The sequence below is a fragment of the Medicago sativa genome, chromosome 7 (genome assembly GCF_051527215.1).
Source record: "Medicago sativa cultivar Bolivia chromosome 7, Bolivia_mono, whole genome shotgun sequence".
Taxonomy (NCBI): Eukaryota; Viridiplantae; Streptophyta; class Magnoliopsida; order Fabales; family Fabaceae; genus Medicago; species Medicago sativa.
Window position 1 is genome coordinate 45,559,817 of NC_140755.1, and position 8,964 is coordinate 45,568,780.

The window sequence follows — 8,964 nt, forward strand, 5'->3', positions numbered from 1 at the left end:
TCAATACCCCATACATCGAAGATTTCTACTTCAGGGATGTTGTTCAAAGGCATTTCATTTCTTTTAGTAATATTGCCGGTGCGTTGACATTGGTCACATTTAGAAACAAATAGATGGACACCAAAAACCAGATTGAAGAATTTTGTAAGAAGTCTTTTGAGTACTAGCGTGGCCACCATAGGAAGAAGTGTGACAGTGGTTTAGAATGTTACTTACCTCGTTTTCAGGAATGCATCTTCTGAAAATTCCATCCGAGCCCTTTTGAAGAGGTAAGGATCATCCCAATAGTAGTGCTTTGAGATCATGAAAGAACTTCTTCTTTTGTTGGTAGCTCAAATCTGGGGGTAGTACTCCTACTGCAAGAAAATTAACAAAATTTGCATACCAAGGTGTGTTAGTTTGTGCCAATAAGAAGAGTTGATCATCCGGGAAGGAATCATCTAAGGGTAACTCATCCTCATTGGTTTCCCTAAGGCGGGACAAGTGATCAGCTACAACATTTTCTATACCCTTTTTATCTTTTATTTCAAGGTCAAATTCTTGGAGGAGCAAAATCCATCGGATCAACCTCGGTTTGACATCTTTTTTCTTTAACAAATATTTTATCGTCGAGTGATCTGTGTAAACAATGATTTTTGATCCGAACAAGTATTGCCTAAATTTGTCAATGGCATAGACTACCGCTAACAATTCTTTTTTTGTTGTGGCATAGTTTATCTGTCCCCCATCTAGGGTCTTACTTGCATAGTATATAGCATGCATCTTCTTATCCTTTCTTTGACCTAACACTGCCCCAACCGCATAGTCACTTGCATCACACATTATTTCAAAAGGCAAGTTCCAATCTGGTGGTTGTATGATCGGGGCAGTGACCAAAGCTTCCTTCAACCTGCAAAATGCTTTTAGGCACAGATCATCAAAGATAAAATCTGCATCCTTAAGGAGCAGGCTTATTAGTGGCTTAGTAATTGATGAAAAATCTTTAATGAAACGGCGGTAGAACCCCGCATGTCCTAGGAAACTTCTTACTTCTTTGACTGAGGTGGGAGGTAGCATTTTTTCAATAATTTCAATTTTTGCTGTCTACCTCTATACCTCGTTCAGAGACCAAGTGTCCTAGGACAATTCCTTCTCTTACCATAAACTGACATTTTTCCCAATTCAAGACTAAGTTCACCTGCTCACATCTTTCCAAAACTTTTTCCAGGTTAGTCAAACAATTATCAAAACTAGATCCATGGCACAGGAAAGTCATCCATAAAAACTTCCATTATATTTTCAACAAAATCAGAAAAAATAGACATCATGCATCTTTGAAAAGTAGCGGGAGCATTGCAAAGACCAAAAGGCATCCTCCTATAGGCAAAAGTGCCAAAAGGGCATGTAAAAATAGTTTTCTCTTGGTCATTAGGGTGAATGGGTATTTGGAAGAATTCGGAATAACCATCTAAATAACAAAAATGTGAATGCTTGGCTAACCTATCTAACATTTGGTCTATAAAAGGGAGTGGAAAGTGATCTTTACGGGTTTCTTTGTTAAGCTTCCTATAATCAATACACATTCTCCAACTAGTGACAGTTCTAGTTGCAATGGATTCATTTTTATCGTTTTTAATAACTATGAGACCACCTTTTTTAGGTACTACTTGAACTGGGCTGACCCATTTAGAATCAGAAATTGGATAAATAACACCTGCATCTAGGAGTTTTAAAACTTCCTTTTTCACAACTTCTTTCTTATTAGGATTTAACCTTCTTTGATGTTCAATGGAGGGTTTATAGTCCTCTTCAAGAAGTATTCTATGCATACACAATGAGGGGTTTATTCCTTTAATGTCGTCGATAGTATACCCTATAGCTTTAGGATATTTCTTGAGGACATAAAGTAATATTTCAGTTTCTACCTCATTTAGGCTTGCATTCACAATAACAGGGTAAGTTGAGTTAGGACCCAAGAATTCATACCTTAGATTTGGTGGGAGCGGTTTAAGCTCCACTTTTGGTGCTTCTTTTGGTAGAGGGGCTGGTTTTTCTTTCACTAACTCTTCCACACCCAAGTCTTCCACTGGAGGATTTTCATCCAATAGCTCTTCGTAAGCTTGGGCATCTCCTTCTAGCTTTGTACCTGCATTGTTTACCAAGCATATATCCAAACCATCATGTGTAGTTGATGCTAAAGAGCATTCCTTCCTACACCAGTCGATTATATCTATCATGCAACAAGAGTCCTTAATGGAAGGACTTTTCATTAGTTTAGCAAGTTCAAATTCAGCAGTTTCCTTACCAACATTGAATGCCAACTTACCATGCTTAACATCAATTATGGCTCCTGCGGTAGCAAGGAAGGGTCTTCCTAAAAGAATTGGTGACATATATCTCTCCTACTTTGACCGGGACATCTTCTATAATTCCAGCTGGGTACTTAATGGAACGGTCTGCTAATTGTAGGGTCATCCTTGTTGACTTAAGTTCCCATATTCCCAACCTTTCATAAAGAGGTAACGACATCAAACTGACACTAGCTCCTAAATCACACATTGCCTTTTTCACTATCTCGGACCCTATGACACAAGGTATGGAAAAACTTCCTGGATCTTTAAGCTTAGGTGGCAATTTGTTTTGGATGATGGCACTACATTCTTCCGTAAGGTTAACTGTCTCACTCTCCTTAATTTTCCTTTTTTTAGAAAGAATTTCTTTTAAAAATTTAGCATAGGTAGGCATTTGAGTTAGAACTTCGGTGAAAGGCACATCAATGTAGATTTTATTCATCATTTTGATAAACTTCTTAAATTGCTCATCTAGCTTAGACTTAGCAAACCCCTGTGGGAAAGGAATTTTTGGTTTAAAAGGGGGTGGCGTAGTTTCCTCACCTTGTGGTTTTTTGCTTTCTACCCTAATTTCCTCTCCTTGTGGCTCGCTAATCTCTTTCTCAATCTCATTAGGTTTGGCTTTTCTTACGGGGTCCTCTAGCTGCCTACCATTCCTAACTGTAACAACATTCATTTTGTTAGTTTTATGTTGGCTAACTTTTTGGGCAACTTGGGAGAGTTGAATCTCTAAACTTTTGTTGTGAGAGGAGATGGAGTCTACCTTTGATGTAAGCGTAGCAAGAGAGTCGTTCAAAAGTCTAGTTTGATCTTTAAGCTCTTGGAGCTGTTCAGTTTGTTTAAAAAGATAATTTTCCATTAAAAGTTCAAGGTTAGACTTTTGAGTGACTCTTTGGCTATTTGCATAACTGGGTAGTGCTGTTTCTTGACCAAAGGGCTTTTTATGAAAATTTTGGTTAAAACTTATCCCTTAGTTATTTTGAACAAAGTTCAATTGCTCAATATTTTCAGCAACACTACCTAGCTTGCATTCAATGCTAGAATGGCCATATATACCACATGCCCCACATGGAGGTGAAATAGAAGTAGGTGTGACAACACTAGCATTTAAGTTATCAAATTTTTCTGATAATGCGTCCACATTAGCAGATAGATGGTCAAGGGAAGAGCTTTCTTTCATACCTGCCTCTTTCTTAGAGGGTGAAGAATTGGTGATGGCTCTTTCATCGGTTCACATGTAGAGGCTTAGAGCCATATCTTCAATCAAGGCATAAGCTGTTGTGAAATCATTGTTCATTAAAGCACCACCTGCAGCTGCATCAACAATTATTTTTGTGATATATGTTAGACCATTGTAAAAAGTGTGGATAATTAACCACTTCTCCAAACCATGGTGGGGACAAAGACTAAGCATTTCTTTAAAACGCTGCCACGCATTGTAAAGAGATTCCCCGTCTTCTTGAGCAAATTGATAAAGCCTTGCCCATAGTTGGGCGATTTTAGACGGGGGGAAGAACCGGGCAAGGAATTCTCGCCTCATTTGATCCCATGAAGTGATGGAACCAACCTTTAAAGAATGGAACAAAGTGCTAGCTCTATCCTTTAAGGAAAAAGGAAAAAGGTGCAGCCTTATGGCTTCTTGGTTTGCTTTATAGGTTACACTGAGTCTAAAGAAAGTTGAAATATGCAGGTTTTGATCCTCAGTGGGTGATCCAGAAAACTGGTTTTGCTGCACCAAGTTAAGTAGTGTAGGTTTTATTTCAAAGTCATTACCTTCAACCGTTGGGTAAACAATAATAGCACGTGGCTCTTTCGTAGAAGGGAATGCATACTCCTTAAGAGTGCGTTCCTCAGCCATGTCGTTATTATGTTGTGCCTCCCAAGAAGTTAACGGTAAAAGAAAGAAAGAAGTAGTAAAGGAAACAGAGAAGAAAAAGAAAAGAAAAAGAAAAATTCTAATCACTAAGAAAAAGTTAATCAAACTAGTTAACTCCCCGGCAACGGCGCCAAAAACTTGATGAGATAATACCGCAAGTGCACGGTTTATCGAAGTAGTAATAAAGAGAGTATCGTTCTGACAGGGAGTTGTTCAATTCAATTAACTTTAGTTGTTGATTAGAAAGAGTTCAAGTTGCAAAGTTGGGATTTTAAACAGTTAAAATAGTAATAATAAAAGAGCCTCGGGATTATTGGTCCGTCATGGTGACAAACCCTTCTCAAGATCAAACCTTAAACCTAGAACTTTATGTAGACCTTCTTTCTAAAGACAAGTTTCTCTTTAGCCTATCACATCTCCTTTCGGTCTCAGTGAGTGTGTTTCTCTAGCAACCACACCTATTTTCATGGTTGGTTGCTATTGAAATCCTTGAAGCTTGAAACTTTACTGTCTCAAGGTTTGCTAGACTATTTTCATGTTTCGCAATCCTTGTCTATATTCACCTGTTCCAATATTAAAACTTCATCTTTCGATCCATCGCTTAATATTTGTGATGAATCAATAACAACTATTAAACTTCATCTTTCGATCCATCTATTAATGTTTGTTATTGATTATAAGAACGATGAAATAGATTAAAAATTAAGGTTACATAAAATTAGGGTTTAAGGCTTGGTTTTGATTTGGATTACGTCATTAGACTTATCCAACAATCCCAAGACAAGAAGAGTCTACTCACTCATGTTCATCGTAGTGATAGAGAAGAAGAAGAACATAAATAAAATAACAAGAAAGTAAAAGGAAGAACTTTTATTAAGAAAGACAATTGTCACTATTGAATTCCAAGAACAAAAGATGAATTGTTGTGATAGCTAGCTACTCTATTTATAGTCTTATGTCGACTTAAAACCTAAGCAACTAATCACTAGAATGTTCCACAAGAAACCACGGGCTTTTAGGTCAGAAATAGGCAGCTTCTCCATGAAGCAAAAGCAGCAAAAGTGGGTCTGGGAGGTGGCACGGCCGTATGGCTGGTGGCACGGGCCGTGCCAAGCTTCTGACTTGGGGAAATCAGATTTTTGTCTTCAATCTTCGTATTTTCAACCTGAATCAGCTCCAAATCCTCTTTCTTTTGCTCCAAGACTCAATCTATCAAATATTCGTTCCTGAAATATAATAACTTGCAATTGAAGTAAAATAGTTCTAAAAGGAAATAATTATTTAAATAAAATGAAATCATATCTAAATAAAACGGACTCAAATATTATATTAAAACTACTAATTATTGACTCATTAAACTCCAACGTCTGTTTTTGAGATCAAAAGTTTTCTTGGTTTGGCAGGTTATTGCCAGAGGTTTATTGAAGGATTTTCTAAGATGGCTTTACCGTTGACGGAGTTAACTCGAAAAGGACAAGAGTATGTTTGGGATGCTAAGTGTGAGAAGAGTTTCTAAGAGTTGAAGAAGAGGTTAACTTTAGAGCCAGTGTTGATTTTGCCGAATTTGAAGGAATCTTTTGTCGTGTATTGTGATGCTTCTAAGATGGGCCTTGGTGGTGTGTTGATGCAGAATCATCAGGTTGTGGCTTATTTGTCGAGGCAGTTAAAAGTGCATGAGAATAATTATTCGACTCATGATTTGGAATTGGCAGTAGTAGTGTTTGTGTTGAAGATTTGGAGTAATTATCTGTTTGGTTCTAAGTTTGAAGTGTTCAGCGATCACAAGAGTTTGAAGTACTTGTTCGATCAGAAGGAGTTGAATATGAGGCAGATGAGGTGGTTGGGATTTCTTAAGGATGATGATTTTCAATTAAGTTATCATCTTGGAAAGACAAATGTGGTGGAGGATGATTTTAGTAGGAAGTTTTTGCATATGTCTGCTTTGATGGTTAAAGAGTTGGAGTTGATTAAGCAGTTTCAGGATTTGAGTTTGGTTACCGTGTTGACGCCGGATGGTGTGAAGTTGGGAATGTTGAAGCTGACGAGTAAAGTTTTGGAAGAAATCAAGAATGGTCAGAAAGAAGATTTGGGTCTTGTAGATCGTGTGGTGTTGGTTAATCAGGGAAAAGGTGTGGATTTCAGATTGGAAGAGAATGCTGTTTTGATGTTTCGTGATCGAGTTTGTGTACCGGATGTACGTGGGCTTAAGAAGCAGATTTTAAAGAGGTCGTTTTAGTGGCCTAGAATGAAGAAGGATATCGCAGAGTTTGTGTGTGCTTGTTTGGTTTGTCAGAAGTTGAAGATTGAAAATCAGAAACCGTCGGGTTTGATGCAATCGTTATTTATGCTTGAGTGGAAGTGGGATAATATCTATATGGACTTTGTCAGAGCGTTGCCGAAGATTGTGAAGGGTTTTGATTCGATTTGGGTAATTGTTGATCGGTTGACGAAGTCGGCATATTTTGTTCCTATCAAGACCGGTATGTCTGTGGCGAGGTTGGCGGAGATCTACATTGAGCAGATTGTCAGGTTTCATGGTATTCCTTCCAGTATTGTGTCAGATTAGGATCTGAGGTTTACTTCAAAGTTTTGGGAGAGTTTGCAAGCTGCTTGGGGTACTAAGTTGAGGTTTAGTTCTACTTATCATCCCCAGAATGATGGGCAGACATAGAGGACTATTCTGAGTTTGGAGGATTTGTTGAGGGCATGTGTTTTTGAACAAGGTGTCTGTTGGGTTGAATGTTTACCATTAATTGAGTTTACTCACAACAACAATTTTCATTCTAGCATCGGGATGGCACCGTTTGAAGCTTTGTATGGACAGAGGTGTAAAACGCCGTTGTGTTGGTATGAGTCAGGAGAGAGTGCTTTGTTAGGACCGAAAGTTGTGCAAGAGACGACATAGAAGGTTAAGATGATTCAAGAGAAGATGAAAGTGTCTCAGAGTAGGCAGAAGATTTACCATGATAAGAGGAGGAAGGATATTCAGTTTCAGGTTGGCATTCATGTGTTTTTGAGAGTGAATCATGTAACCGGTGTTGGACGTGCTTTGAAGTGTCGGAAGTTGACACCGCGTTTTGTTAGACCGTTTGAGATTGTTGAGAAGGTTGGAGTTGTAGCGTGTCGAGTTGCGTTACCGCCGTCATTGTCAAATCTTCATGATGTGTTTCATGTGTCTCAGTTGCGGAAGTATGTGTACGATGCGTCTCATGTGATTCAAGTGGATGATTTGGAAGTAACTAATAATTTGACCGTTGAGACTTGGCCAGTTAGAATTGAGGATCGGGAGGTGAAGCATTTGATCAAAGTTTGTTGGGAAAATATACCCTAGACTCTGATCAAAGTTTTGAATAAAAAAATCATTAATTTTCGCCCTTTCATCAATCAAACTTAACATCCAACCTTTGTAACAGCCTGCTTTTAGTTAGAATTATTTTAAATATTTATTGTATGTATCTTTGTGTGTTATATCTGCTTAATTGTCTTTGTGTGTGTAACAACCCGTTTTTCGCTAGATTTATTTTAATTATATATTATGTGTGTTTATATGTGCTTGTATGTGATTAATTGTCTCTGTGTATTTTAATTGGGATTAGTGTATCTTGGCTTAAGAAGGGTATTTTAGTCATTTTCAGACTATGGGGGTTATTTTAGTCATTTGGTGAGCAAGAGTAAAATAGTCATTTTATTTAAGGATTAATTTTGGTGTTTTAAATGGGAATAATTATTTGTACCATGTTACTAGTGAGTTGGGGTAATTATTTTAGAGAAGGCGATTATTCGTTGTTTGACGGTTTAAGTGAGTAGAAACTTTGGTGAATTAGTTGGTAAGAATAATAAGCCCATTAAGACAACTAGAGACTTGAGCCCAATTATGTGGAGACTATATAAAACACCAGCGTGAGTTAAGTTGTGCTAGTGTTAAAACTAGCGAGAGTTAAGTCACGCTAGTGTTAAAACTAGCATGAGTTAAGTCACGCTACTGATTGTCTGCTTGGGGGCATGTTCTGAACCAGTGTTTACACTAGCGTGACTAAAGACACGCTACATGACTTAAGTCACGTGGTATTTTGTACTAGCGTAGGTTAAGTCACGCTACTTGACTTAAGTTACGCACAATTTGTACTGGCGCATGTTAAGTCGCGTAAGTGTATATCCTTCATTTACTTTGGGAATGAGCAAAACAGTTTGGGTAAAGAGCAGAATTCTAAACACAAACCTTGTGAGAAAATTATTTCTTTACACTCATTCACTCATTTTACAAACATTTTGACAAATAGAGAGAAAAAGTGAATCAAGAGGAAGAAAATAGGAGCTAGAGAGAGAGAGAGAGAGAGAGAGAGAGAGAGAGAGAGAGAGAGAGAGAGCTTGGGATTGAAGGCAAGGAGCAAAAGTGAAGTTATGGTTTGGATTCTTGAAGAACTAGAGGTAAGGGGGGTAGTGATCTTTCATAATTAAGTCATAATCACTTATTTTCAATTATGGGTTTAAGTGCTTTTGTGATAATTATGACTTTTTGTTGTTTTGACTGATGAAATTCGTACTCCTAATTCATATGAATTTATGGGTATGATAAACTTCATGAAATTGATGTGTTATGTGCTTAACACTCATAGTTGTTGTTGTTGATAAATTACTTTGATGATTTTTGCCTAAAATGGTGAAAATGACGTTGTTGTTGTTGTTAATTGTTGATGAATTCATGAAATTATGCTATGAATGATGTTGTGTTCTGTTTTTGATGAAGATTCATGCATT

General features: G+C 37.5%; 1 pseudogene; it reads right to left on the minus strand.

The window, feature by feature from the left end:
- Window positions 1–276: 276 nt before the first annotated feature.
- Window positions 277–3,189, minus strand: LOC146906177 (uncharacterized; annotated as a pseudogene).
- Window positions 3,190–8,964: the final 5,775 nt, after the last annotated feature.